Source organism: Passer domesticus, chromosome 2 (assembly GCF_036417665.1).
Source record: "Passer domesticus isolate bPasDom1 chromosome 2, bPasDom1.hap1, whole genome shotgun sequence".
Taxonomy (NCBI): domain Eukaryota; kingdom Metazoa; phylum Chordata; class Aves; order Passeriformes; family Passeridae; genus Passer; species Passer domesticus.
Window position 1 is genome coordinate 78,607,058 of NC_087475.1, and position 14,127 is coordinate 78,621,184.

At 34.7% G+C, this 14,127-nt stretch overlaps 1 long non-coding RNA gene across 1 annotated transcript in view; it reads left to right on the plus strand.

Moving 5' to 3' along the window:
* LOC135294336 (uncharacterized) overlaps nucleotides 1–14,127 on the plus strand; it is a 37,850-nt gene that overhangs the window by 4,367 nt on the left and 19,356 nt on the right. Inside the window, exon 2 of the long non-coding RNA XR_010356453.1 lies at nucleotides 1,025–1,210. This is a non-coding gene — a long non-coding RNA (uncharacterized LOC135294336). The remainder of the gene's footprint in view (nucleotides 1–1,024; nucleotides 1,211–14,127) is intronic.

The following is a 14,127-nucleotide window of genomic DNA, read 5'->3' on the forward strand; positions in this document are numbered from 1 at the left end:
ATACATTTAATATAAATTATGCAAAAATAGCTTTTAAAGAAGAAATTGAAATTAATGAAACTTCAAAAGTGTTGCAAAGAATTTATCAACTTTTTTGAAATGTAAAAAGAACTAGTTCAATTTCTTTCAAAATTAAATTATTCTTCCAATTTACCCTTGTTTAAAAATATTTAATTGGAAAATTGCTAATCTACACTCATCTTTGATCCAAGTAGTCAGTCAACATTTTACACTTTTGGTTAATATGAAAAAAATAAGTCAGATGAATCAAAAAATTATTTTGGGCTACAAGTTCATCACACCATGAGCAAAATCCTTGTACAGGAAATTTACTCCCAAATCCACAGCTGTAAAAGCCAACCTGGCTGCTGAATGTAACTCTGGTCAAAATACCACTGTGCATCACAATGGCAAGAGAATGAGATGTGTTGATAATTAAACTTGTCTGACATGGTACCAGATGATTTTGACTGCATGACTTTGTTTATATACTAATAATGTTAATGGTTACCATTATGTAATTTAAAAAAAATGGTTCATTTTTTAAAATTAATTTCAGAAATGAAGTGCTGTTTTTTGTCCACAGAAAGGATGCTTAATTTTGAAAAAGGTTTGCAAAGGTTTTTATTTTCATTCCTTTTTTTCTTTTTGCTTAAGCTAGTTTTCCAGTGATACTAACATGGCATGGGAGATTATCAAAGAGAAACTACAAGCAGTGTAGTTTGATCCTTATCCTCTGATGGTTTCATCATTAAGTTTTATAAGACAAGCAGATACTCCTTGATTTTCTCTGTCTTGGGGTTTTCCAAGTATACTGAAATTATAGCATATTTTTGAACACTAACATTAAATCTAAACTGGACAAAACACTAAAGAAAATGTGGTTAAAAAATCTTTGGCAAACTATGCTGAGATCAGTTGACAAAAAGCAGTGTAAAAAAACCTATTTATTGTAATGAGGAAGTATTCTGATATGACTATTAATATCTTTTTATTCTAACCCCAGGTTCTGAATCTTTTATAGGTACTGTTCCTGTCTCTGTTGCCAGTAATTCACTGCAATTCTTACCAAAAGACAGCGAATGGAAAGACAAAGCAGATGGATGCTGTGTACTCCCGAGTACAGACACCCAGAGCTAGAGCTGCACAAAAATCCTCCACCTTGGTGATACTCACACAGATTTTCTCCTGACAGTTCTGACCACCCAAGGTGAGCATTCACCAGCCATTGATGTTATAGAAACCCATGAGAAACAACATCCTTGTCGTGCAACTATCACAAGTTGCCACACCTTCTTAGAGGAGCGCATTAGGGAACCAGAAGATAGAGCAAAGGAGGACCTTAGGAATTGATGCTATGTGAAGGACCTCAACACACCTTCAGCAATACTTTTCCATAGGAATGCCCCAGCGGTGAGGGACACAATGCAGGACACACCCTGCCCCTCCCCACAAACTGTTTACTTTGGTGAGACAAAAGCATTGGTATTTGATTATGAAGAGAAATGAGTCTGGAATATACTAGCCATGGTTCTTCATCACACAGCAAAAGCAACTGTACATAAATCATGTCAGGTTTGATTTATTGTGTCTGCATTTTCTAAAAATTTGTGACTTTCATGGCTAGATAGTTAAAACTAACTGAGATAATTAAGACAATTTACATTAACTTTATTGTTATTATGGCAATAACTTTGCATTTTTAAAGAAAGGAAGAAGGATAAGGAAATATTGGAATTAGCCAAAGAAAAGAAATAAGCGTGAGGAAATGTAAGGATTAACTCCTGCTGTTCACAGCTCTGACTTAAACCTAGTCTGAATGTTCAAGACGTAGTCATGCTTCAAAATGTTTTAAGTCTAGACTCTTTCGTCAGGACGGCACAAATCAAGATTGGCACCAAGGTCTGAATAGCGCAATCACATTTAACTTTTAAGAAACACATAAAGTTCTGAAGAAGATGAAGCGCTTAATAAAAATATTTCCAGATGAGTATTCCAAAACTAATAAATACCAGAATTAAGGTCTCAATGTAACCCCAATTTGACACTATATTTATGTATTATGAGAGCAGCCTCTGCATTGTATTGTGCTATTCTCTAGCTCCAGATTAGAGCAACCAGACACAGAAGAGATAAAAAGCCCACACTGCATGAGTGTGACTTGTCCAGAATCACAGTGGAACATCATCACTGTGATGAAGTCCAATTTCTTTGGGAAGTATCCAGTAATCACAATTATTAAATCTTCTTATATATAGCTTATGCTTTTGCTTTATTAGCTGTTTATCTTCATTTACTGGGACAAAAATGCATGGATATCCCACAGTTGACAGTCTCTTTCATTATAAAACTTGATTGGCAGTCTGTGAACTGAATGAGGAGAGAATGCTACGAAAAAATTGCATGTGCTAATGTAATTATAGATGGTAATTCTTACATCTAAGACAGACTAATTAAGGCTGTATAGGCAACCTTAATTCTGACATTTTTCTAACTTCTGAGTAATTGACCTTGCAATCGCAGTACTCCACATGTATCAATTATAATTAGCTTTTTAAAACATGAAAAACAGCCACTGTTGCTGAGGCAGAAAAAAAAAAAAAAAAAAAAAAAAAAGGAGAAGAAATCTCCTCTGGAGCCGAGCTGTGACTTTTTGAGAGTCAAATCTTTCAGAACAAAAATTCAGAAAGCTGCAAGATGACCTACCTACTTCAGGCAGTCCTGGCACTATTAGTAACCCCTACCCGGGGCAGGTTCTAGAAACTAGAATACACATCAGCACTGAGAATTTTCAACATATTTGTTGTTGAAAGGTGGTGATTAAGGATGCCTGGCAGCAATCCGGGTTTGGTGCTATTGCTGCTGCCACCAGGCTCTCTTGCCCTTGCTTTGTCTCTGTAGTCCTCTGTTTCTGCCTGTTCCTTCCCCTGCTATTGCCTTATTTTTTTTGCTCATTCTTCTGGGCCTTGGTCCTTGCACCTCCTCTTCTGAGCTGTAGATTAGCTGTTTCTCTCTGCTCCTGCTGCCTGCACTCAGCCTGCCTTCTCTCAGACCTCATCTATATTGAAAAATGAACCATGAAACTCCCTGAGGATTCAACTAAAGTGCTACCTTGGGGTAAGTTTCATGTGTATTTTGGCACTGGTCTGCTTTCATACAGAGCCTGGAAGGCAGAACCACAATGTTCCCTGTTAAAACATGAAAACTTTGCCTGCCTGTCAAACAGCCACAATATATCTTCTCTTATAGTGTTTTTAATATGACTCTGCAACTTTATCCCTTCAATATCATTGTGAGAACCTTTTAGCTCATGTTTTATTTATTTTTAAATAATTCAGAAACTCAATATATAAAATTCAGGTTCTATTTTGGAGCATGGAAAACCTACTATGTAATTATTATAATGTAGAAATATGTAGAAAAAAGTTAATTGAGCATTGCTTTGGAATCACTATCTCTACCTCTCTTCCACAGACAGCAAAAAGCAGAATGTTATTAGAATCATAATGATAACTGACTTGTGATTAGTAGTCAAAAATTTAACTCATCTAGTTTGAAAGGTTGAGAAGTAGAAATATTTCTTTTACAATATTTTTAAATAAATCAAATGTCATATTGAGTAGGTGAGATCCTACTGACAGTTTCAAATATTGTTTCAGTTCAATCTCTGATTAACCTGTTGTCAGAAACCAAACTTACATAGTTTTTTCAAATGACTAAAACAAATTCAATCCTAAGCAATTACAGCAACTAAATACGATCTGCTTTGTCCAAACTTTCTTTGGAAGAAAAAAACTCATGGCATGTATTTTGAGATTATATTATTAAAGGAAAAAAATTCCACAAGGAACCATGACATTCTCAAATGATACAGCCAAGACTTTCTTAATATACAGTATTAGAGTATCTTCACCAGATACTGCCCAGGGAGAACACCATCTTAGAATTAATGAATATAAACAAGCAATAAATGAATTTAGAGTTAGCATTTTCTCACCATTAAAACAATGAGATGCTGGTGTATTTGCAAAGGTAATGTATTTATACAGGGTATGCAGCAGGCTCCCTCTCCCCAGGGCATATATTTATATCTGAGCTTCTTGTCCTGGGCTCCCCTTAGCAGTGAGGAGGAAGCGACTTTAGGGCACAGAACCAAACCTCCAAAAATGAGCCATATCTAATTAACAGGACCAAGTATGTCATCTATGCTGTAATTTTCACTGAGCTTTAATGTCATAAAGAGATTTTTCCAGATGTCTTTTTATTTCCCAAGAGACTTCATCTTTTCACTGAGTCTTTTTATAAGTTTGGCATTTGGTGGGGAAAGGGGGTTGTTTGTATTTTTGTGGTTGTTTGTTTGTTTGGGGTTTTTTTTTGTTTCTTGGTTTTTGTTTTGCTTTTGATTTTGAGGGGTTTTTTACATTTATCAGGAAAAGGGACAGGAATATTCCTTGATATCAAATTCTATTTATTTGTGAGAAATAAGATAAATCATCTGATAAACTTGATACTCAGTTACTCTTTTTAGAATATGTTTATTTATAGTTTGAAGAGCTAGCTTAAAGCAATGGAAAGTAAAGACTAAGACTCATTTCAAATCTGAACAAGCTTAAAAAGTTTAAGTAAAAAACTGGATTGTGGATAGTCTTCAATCTATTGTATTTACTATTAAAAGAGAAGAAAGTAGAAGGAAGTGAGTAGGCACAAAGCATATACTGTAAAAATAATTATTGTAAAGCACTGAAAATTTGCCATGACATGCTGTTTTCATTATATTTTTCAATATATTACAGCTATTCTAGGGTTTTTTATTTGTTTTCCCAAGATAAATCTCATTTATGTATGACATTGAAAGGTGTGTATCACAGGCTTTGCTTCTTTTGTTCATACTGTACAGCTAAAGTAGTTCAGAAGGCAAAGATCTACAGAATTAATAGGATTCAAAGAGGGCTATGAAGTAGTAGATTAAAAGAATATTGATGATAGCGAGAAAAATAAATCAGTTTATTTTCAGCTGATCACTGTTGATGAATTAGATGAAAAGGAAAGCAGCTATCAGTTAACTGATGGAAATAAAATTGAGTCACGTTGTATTGGATTAACTTTGCCAAAAGCTAAACTTTCATTCAGCAGCTCTATTCAGTCCCCTTTCCCACAGGGGGGGCTGCTATGAGGAAAGCTAATTCCATCCTAACCAGACCCCACAAAAATCTCTACAGAAAATATTTTAAACTCACATTTGACAAAATAGTATTTTTAAGTGAAAGATTTCCCAGACAAAATCGGAAATTCTACTTTCATTGGACTCTTGTGTTTTCTGATTCTTGCTTTAAATCCGCAAGAACACTAGGTATCTCCACACCAATTAATTACAACCTTTCACTTTGCAAATGACCATTTACATAAAAACAACAATTATATTCAACTACTTAAAAATTAAGGTTTACATACCATCTTAACTAAAGATAAATATAAACTGTTTCTTAACAGAGAGAATTTTCAGTGGTGGATTAAAGTAGACAATAAAGCAACATTTAAGATACGTTTTCTGTAAAAAAATACAAAGAATAATTCTTACAAGAAATAGACTAAGTTAGTTAATTTTACAAATTTACTTATTAAATATCAATTCCTGCTCCCTAAAATCATTGTAATACTGCAGAAGAAATTGGAGATGAAATTTTCCTTGGAGCAAATTTAAGTACATGCACAAGAAATAATGGAGCATGTAGATTCCAAAAGACACAAATAACTCGCTGCAGTGTAGAGCATTGGAATACCCTGGCAGCCTGTCTTATTTATGGAAAAAGGTCTCAATAGCTAGAGGACATGTCAGAAGGTATGCCCACGTCTAAAGGAGACACTATAAATAGAGCTTTCATTCAGTGCACGTCTTCTGTCTTTTTACTACACTCTCAAGTCTGAGCCTACCAGTAATTTAATGGTAATTTATAAATTATTTCTCTACTGACTGTAATGACAGAAGCCTTGAGATCTTCAGTGTGTGAGATGGCAAAAGAAAAGCCAAGTTTTAAGTATAGCTTCCCTCTTAGCTAGGCTGTTTCTTTGGTGTACTTATAAGCAAATGATAACAAATTTTTCACTAACTTGGTAGTAATTTAGAGCCCCCACATCTATCTGTATGAGTCAAGAATCTGCTCATCAGTGCCACTGTCGAAATTATGCACATCTGTGTCAACAAATCTGAGTGTCTAGATCAAATGAATGAATAGGAGACTCACTTGGTTCTGGGGGCCTGCATGCATAATATACAAGAAAATAGGAAAAGCACACTGAGCCAGACCAAGGGTCTCTTTGCTGGATGGTCTTTGACGTTAGGAAGTGACAGCTGAAAGGACAGAGACTGTGAGAACCAGGCAAGCCTTTAGAATATAGGCTTATCCTGTGTTTTTTTCCACTCTGTCCTCCCAGCTTTCAGCAGACTGTCTAGGGATTTCTAGAGCCAGAGATATTTTTGTTTGTTAAAGTCTCAATGTGTATCTCTTCCATGATTTTGTCGTATTGCCTTTTGAACTGATTTGCACTTTTGACATCTGGAATGCTGCTTGGCGGAGTTTCCACCAGAGTCTATGTATTCAGGTGAAAATATATTTCTTGTTTGCTTGTTTCAACCTGCTCAGTGATGATGTCTTTTCATGATCTCTAGATTTTATACTGTTAGAAATAAGGAGGGTTTTCTACCCTTATATCCCGTGGGACTTGAAGACTCAGCTAAGTTCAGACCTACAGGATTCATATATTTCTGAAGTAAAATTTAAGTTGCTATATCATTCTGTTACAATGAATGCATTTATTTCACAAAAGACCAGATTCAGTTTCAGGAAAATTATGTTTATTTTTTGTCCAAGCTACTCTCAAAAGGAGAGTAAAAATCATTTATACAATGATTTTTATATTGACAGTTTCAAATTTTTGGTTAGTATTACCTGTCAGATTCTTAGACAGAATCAGTTTAAGGATGTTCATTCTTTTACTAATCATAAATAATAATAAAACTTTCCAATTTTAGCCTTCAAAAAAAATATTCTGTGCATTTTCAAGAAATAATAGCACCATTCACAAGCACTCAGTACAATGTTTCATGAGTGTGATATAAGGCATTGCAAATTCTAGTTTCAGATAAAAATGCATTGCTTTTTTTCCTATAAATAAGTGTTTGTGCTATGGCAAGCTATCCCAAGAAATTTTATACATAACCCCTTGAAAACTGCAGAGAACAGACAGAGCTGTCTGATGGTATTCAGCATTATCAGGGAAGTTGAAATGATAATGACATAAAGTAATCTTGCTTAATATTCCTTTTAGATTCTCTGCTTTATTCTGGCTTGTCTGGAAATTGTTACTATTCTAGTCATTTGCAGTGAAGTACAAAATTGTTTTTTGTATTTCTAGCCAGATTATAAAACAAATACAGAAGTCTAGGAAATTTCTAGAGTTCCTCAATGTATCTCTCTTCTAGGACAGAGGGACACTTTTTCAGCTCTCGTCTCCTCACTTCTCTGGTTTTTTGCCGCTAAACAGCACTAAGTTTCACAATATGTATAAGTATATTGAATGGCTGAATAATATAAAAGTTCCAGATGTTAACTTTTAGAGATGAAAGACAGGAAAGAGCTGGTAAATTAATTGCTAGCATCTATTGACATATGTTCCAACTCCATAAAGGGTTCTTTTACAGTAAAATACTTTTAAAAAATAGGGTTTTGCTTCTATCAATTCTATCACGATTGACTAAATGATGCAAAGTTATCAAGATTATTTTCATTAAAAACCTGTCAAAATCCTGTGTTGGTTAAAGCTGTCCTCTTGTTCAGACTTAGATAGGTCAGACTCCTAGCATCAGCACATGTTCCAACTTATTTTGCAATGATCATTGTATAGTTTTTCATTGCTCTTCCTTTTGAAGTACTGCTTGAGTCTGACATATCATCAGCTTTATCCATCTCAGCTACTTCCATGAGATTTTGCCTTGTTCTCTCTGGCTTTAGAAAAGGGTATTAAGAGTGGTATATGACAAACAACAGAAGGAAGACAAGACTGTGAAGTGGCACTTGGGAGCTCAGTGTCCCAGGGAAGTATCAGGGATATGACTGCCCGCCCACCAAGCACTTCACCACTCTTGTAAATTTGGAATACTTAAGGCTCAACTTTTTAAAAGAAAGTTGAAAATCATATATAATGATGCATTTCAAGACCTACAACTTGCAAGAAATAGCACCAAATATCCACAAAAGCTATAATAAAATCATTAGAGATGACAACCATGGAAGAATGAAAGCTCCATTGCAGGAATTCTTCTGGAAACAAGTGCTTTGTAAAATGGTCCATTTTAAATACTGTCATGTTCCCTTGTGGAACTGTATCAAATTTGAGTGAAATTGGTTATGAAATACCATAGATAGTGGATTATAAAAATACATAACTTCCCACACAATGCATTAAATAAAAGAAATTCTAAGGAAATAACCTTTGTGTTTACAGTAGTTTGATGCACACTTTATTACCTACATCTGGTGGCATAAATAAAGACTTTCTTCTGGATGGAGATCCCTATTTAAATCTATTGTGTTGCCAATCAGAGATACTTGGCTGAAAGATGGAAACAGGCATACAGCATGAAAAGGTAATTTTAGTCACTTAGGTTTACAGTTGAATGTTGGAATTGGAAAACAATTAGAAGAATATACTTCTAGATTTATTCTGTATGTGGAATTACTGACATAACTTGCTATTGCAAATTCTATCTTTGTTGAATGCCAGCAAGATATGTGCATATATTGGGAGCTAAACAGGCTGGCCTGAATATTGCAGAGGAACTAATGAATATAATCTCTAAAATCCTACTTGTACTTGGTAAATGAGATGATATTTTTATCACAAAATCTGCTACAAATTGTCAGCACTGTAGTAAAATTTCTATTCACACCTTTTTCTATGAGCATGTGAGGAAATAGTATCAAGCTGCACAATCTAATAAGTTCATAAATGCTTACTAACAACTCAATATTCATTTTTTTTAACAGTCTGAATCCATACTAGTATATTCAATTTTGATATTCAACTCAAACCTGTCCTTGAAGTTGCTGGTGCCAGACCCAGGAAGTATCCTCTCTGCAAGTGCATAGCTCTATTTTTCTTACGCTTTAAATTGCTACTGGGTAAAAACTTTTTTTTGTCTTTATTAAACTGAAATCTTGAAATTGTGTTCAATACATTTTCTGTTTTCAGACACTAGAATAAAATAAAGTGCTGTGATGTTAAGCACTACATTTTCTTAGTGAATACCAGTCATAACATTTAGATGAAAATATCTTCATATTTACAGTCTAGATTTAAAAAAAAAGGTTATAATTTTATTTTCTTGTGATTTTTAGTTTTTCTCAAAGGAAATTTTGATGATTCTAAAAGTAAATAAAAAACAATGGCACTTTGCTGCAAGATCACATTGTCTGAGAAGTGATTCAGAAAGTTGTTTGAAGGAAGTAGGGAATTAGCATAATTGCCATGTGTATCCTTTTTGTAATGTTCTACAATGCTGTAGAGAGAACCAGGAAGACTTGTTTTTATTTTGAGATAAATAAAAAGTATTATCAGACATTGTTACCTTCTAAATCCCAACTTTGCAAATCCCACTGGGGTCAGTAGGAGCCAAGTGACAAAATCCAACAGAACCATAGCACAGTGCTCTGAAGCACTCGCTGATCCTTTTGCTCCAAGCTATGACTGAATGCAGATATTGGTTATTTTGGGAAGTCCAGCTTATGCTACTGGTTCATACTGGACTCTACAACAGTCTCAGATGAAAAATACATTTTGTTACTGAATTGGATCATGTTTACATATATGCACATATTTTCAAAGCAGCTCTAAGTCTGTTCATCTATTTCTAGAAGAAAACCACAATTTGTCATCTGATTTCAATTGAATTTTGCATCACATATGCATTTAAAAAATCAATTATCTGTTTGGGTTTTTTTCTAAAGACTTTTTTTCCACTCTTAAACAATTATCTTGATCCAGTATGAAACCAGTTCTGATCACCAGATATCTTTTTCTCCAGTAATAAAATAAAGCAAGCAATATAAAAGTATGAACTAAAATGTGGCCTGTAAAATCTCATTTTCTTCCTAAATATCAACACAGTAATTATTAATTAGAAAAAAATTCAAAATTTATTAAATTTTCATGTTAATGTAAATCCCAGAAAACATTAATAATTATGTAGATTATTTAATAGAAAAAACAGGAGTTAATAGTTAGTTGTTTTTAGTATTGTGCACTGATTACTACATTAATAATTTAAACAACAAATTAACCATAATTACATTAATTGCAACAACTGAAAATGTGTGTTAACAGATGGCGTATGTGGTTTACTGTAAAAAGCAATATGAAAAATCTTTGGGTTTACCTCCTATCTTATTTTGACTAAGATTGTAAAAGAACCTGTTCCAAAATATTGACCTGTAAAAACAAATTGCAGCAAGGTCCTAGCTGGCCATTTCCCCTCAGTCCTGATGACAGTCAGTTCTGGCAAACTGAAGAGTTGGAAAATTAAGAGGTGTTCAGTCTGCCAGAAAGACAGCAGAATGTGCCTGCATTTCCAATTGTACTTCCATTGAAAATAGGTAGCAGATGAAATACTTTAAAAATACTCCCACTCTCCTGCTGGAAACAGGAATGTGGAATGAGATGTGGAGGTGTGACCTGCTCCTGAAGGCCTCCTTTCCAGCTGCCAGTGGCCAGGGTAGTGCCCAGTTGAAGGTCTCTATGACGATAAAGTTTCATCTAAGGCTTTCAGCAGCCTGTGGTGCAACCAGTGGCTGAGGTCCAGCTCTTATTCAGGGGTCAGAGGAAGAAAAGAGAAGTTTCATGAGGTTCTCTGAGGCTTTACAGGTTGCTTACTTGTTGCACCGATGGCATAGGAAGGGTGAAAGCTTTTCACATGAAATACTCTGGAAAATACAAGGGGCCTCAGACTTGCAATGTAAATGTTTTTTTCTTAACATCTGCCATTAGCAGACTAAAAGCAATAGAGTTAATTTTATCAGTGCGCGTGAAAGCCAGACTTTATGACTACTTGACCTCAAAAGACATCTGCAGTTTAAGTCTGTGGTGGAAGTCCAGAGATGAATTAAAGGTAATGTTTCCTCCACCTTAGCAGCATTTGTCTGTAATGAGAAATTATTGCTCTTATCTACTTTGCACCTAAATTATTGCTCTTATCTACTTTGCACCTACCATAAAAAGCATAGAAATGTTACAGCTATCTAGTCAAAGAAAGAAAAGAACTAAGTTTTTACTAAAGCATAATTATGAACTGCCCAACATACCCAATTGATCTGCTAGAGTTGATTGTGACCTGTAAAGAGCTATTCTTAACCTACTGTACTATGTGTAAAAGTGAAATTTTCTGTCTTCCTGAGTTACCCGAGTGCCCAAAGACTAATTTGCAAACTGAATCACTTCTTAATTGGCGCCCAGGGTTTGATCAGAGTCTCTGTGTATTTTGGATGCCTCCAGATAAATAGAAGTTTTCAGACTTCCAGTTTTTGGCTTAGGCTCCCAATTCCTTTTTAGATGTATCTATGAGATTCTGTGGATTTTAAGCAAGTTTTTTAAATACTGACAAACATTTAAGTAGACATGCATCTTTACATTTTTTATATTAATCTAAAACTGATTTATAAGTCTTAAAACACAGAATAATCAATAAATAAAACAAGTCATCAAATATATAACCGTAAATCCAATGATAAAATGATGAGTAAAGAATCTAAAGGAAAATCAATCTTCATTTTACTATAAACTATTCAAAGATACCTCATAAAAAAAATAGATGGTAGACTCTCGGTCTTCTGAAATTTAATAGCTAAATGTTACCTATCTTCTTTCTTTCCCTTGTAAATGTCTGTTTTTATTGATGGTTTCTAAATTACTGAATGGACATTCAATAGTGCTTTTATCAGCAATCATGGAGTACAGGTTTTCTGTAATTATAAAATTTTCTTAATGATCTACCTGTAAGTTTTTTTGTGGGCATGATCCAGAAAAGTAAATTATATAATTTTCACACAGATTTAAAATAAGAGCAGGCAGGAAATAGAGATGTACATCAAGATTTAAAGTATATGGCACATGGAACAGCTGTAAGTCACTTGAAAATTTTCTGTAGTTGTTAAACTCTAGAGTAAGTTTGACCTAGGCTGGCTGTCAGCCCCCTACCCAGTGACTTCCTCACTCCTCCTTCTCAGTGGAAAGAAACTATGATGGAAAAGCTCAGGAGTTGTGATAAAAGCAGTTTATTTGTAATTGTTTATTTATTATTATGGGCTGCTATGAGTAAAGTTAACTCCACCACATCCAGAACCAATATATAAATATATCTCAAGTAATCACTTACATTATATAATCCACTCCAAGAGACAGAATAAGGAAGACACTAATTTATTTTAGCCTAGTATAATGAATGATTCACAAAGAATTTTTAAAGAACATTTTGAATGCTAATATAAGAAGAGCTAGTTCAGGGTTTCTTAGTAGTGTAGGCAGTTAATTTTTGCCCTGCAAGGATGAAGATCAGATCTCTAAACCCTGGAGAGGCAGACTGTCCTTTGACTGTTGTTGATGGATGGTGCAGAGCTGGTCAGATCTCAGTGGCAGCCTGAGAGCCAAGATTGTTAATGCTGGGAGGCCCCTCAGGTCCCCAAGGCCCTGGATGCCCAGACCCTTCACCCAGCAGGGAGAGGGGCAGCACATGCACTCCTCTTTGAGTGTAGCATAGGTAGAGTAGGCAGCAGCCACTACCTCCCTTCCTGAAGTGGTTTACAATCAAAGAATCACTGAGTTTGGAAAATAGTTTTAAGATCATTGAGTCCAATTATAAAAAAACCAGAAAAAAATAAAAGCAAAAAAACCCACACTCACATGGAAAAAAAAATCCAAACAATCCAGCAGAAATCCAAACCTACATGTTACCACATTCTTTCTAGAACTGGACCCAAATCTGCATCTTCAAATGTTTATGACACAAGGACTGAGGCAAACACCACATGTAGGATAGCGACAGAGTTACATTACGTAGAGTTATGTAGTTACAATTCTCTACACACATTTATGAAGCTCCGTTGTAAAGCTGTTCAGAAGGAACACTACAGTAGGCTGTTCTTCACCAGTGATAAGTAATTTACATTCAATTGCTACCTGAATTTTTTTTTTCTGGCCATTTCATTACCAGTTTCCTTGCATGTGGACTTGAGTGCATTAACTCCCCTTTAGGCTATTATATATTGATTTGGCTTATAGAGGCACAAATCTTCTGGAGAACTTGGGAGAAAAGGTGTTTTGAGGATTTTAATCCCACCTTGCTACTGACCCATGGTAGGTAATATATGTTGTTATGTCTCCTGATATTAAGATGAATATAAAACTGGCCGTTTTCATCATAGGACTCCCTCAATGCCTGAAAAAAATATTTTTAGGAGAATTCAACATTTTCTTCTTTTTTCCCTTGATTTTCTAGAGGTTTTACTGACAGCAAATATGTTCTTCCGAATAGTGCCCAGATGTTAGGACAAACTGTTGGCAGCTCAATGAGAAAGTTCGGCATTTTTGAGTAAGCCTGGATCCAGCAGTGGGAGCCAAAATGAGGCCATAGCACCTTCTGCTATGAGAAAGAAATGACAGCTTGAATATGTCATTTCTGAAAGAGCTGTTAGTTTTGTCATTTCAGACTTTGGTCTGCTTAAAACAATAGAATGAAAGTACTTGGTTTGTAGCCTTTCTTCAGGTACACAGTATCCATTTTCTCCAAAGTGTTAACATATAGCTAAATAGTGAAATAGTGTAAAGTAAGCAACACTAAATGAAATAATTTAGAAATTCAGGAAGATGAAACACCAAATAAAAAATGCAAAACTCAAACTTACCCCATCATATAAAGACAGATAGATAATAGCTATCTTCTACTTTTCTTTCTCCTTTTTTTTTTCAAGTAGCTTTTATTGTGTCAAAAATGACTTGTAAATGACTGAGGTACAGTTAAATAGAACAAATATTTCTCAGATCGAATGTAACATGAAATGTGGGATTTAGATCATCTAGCTG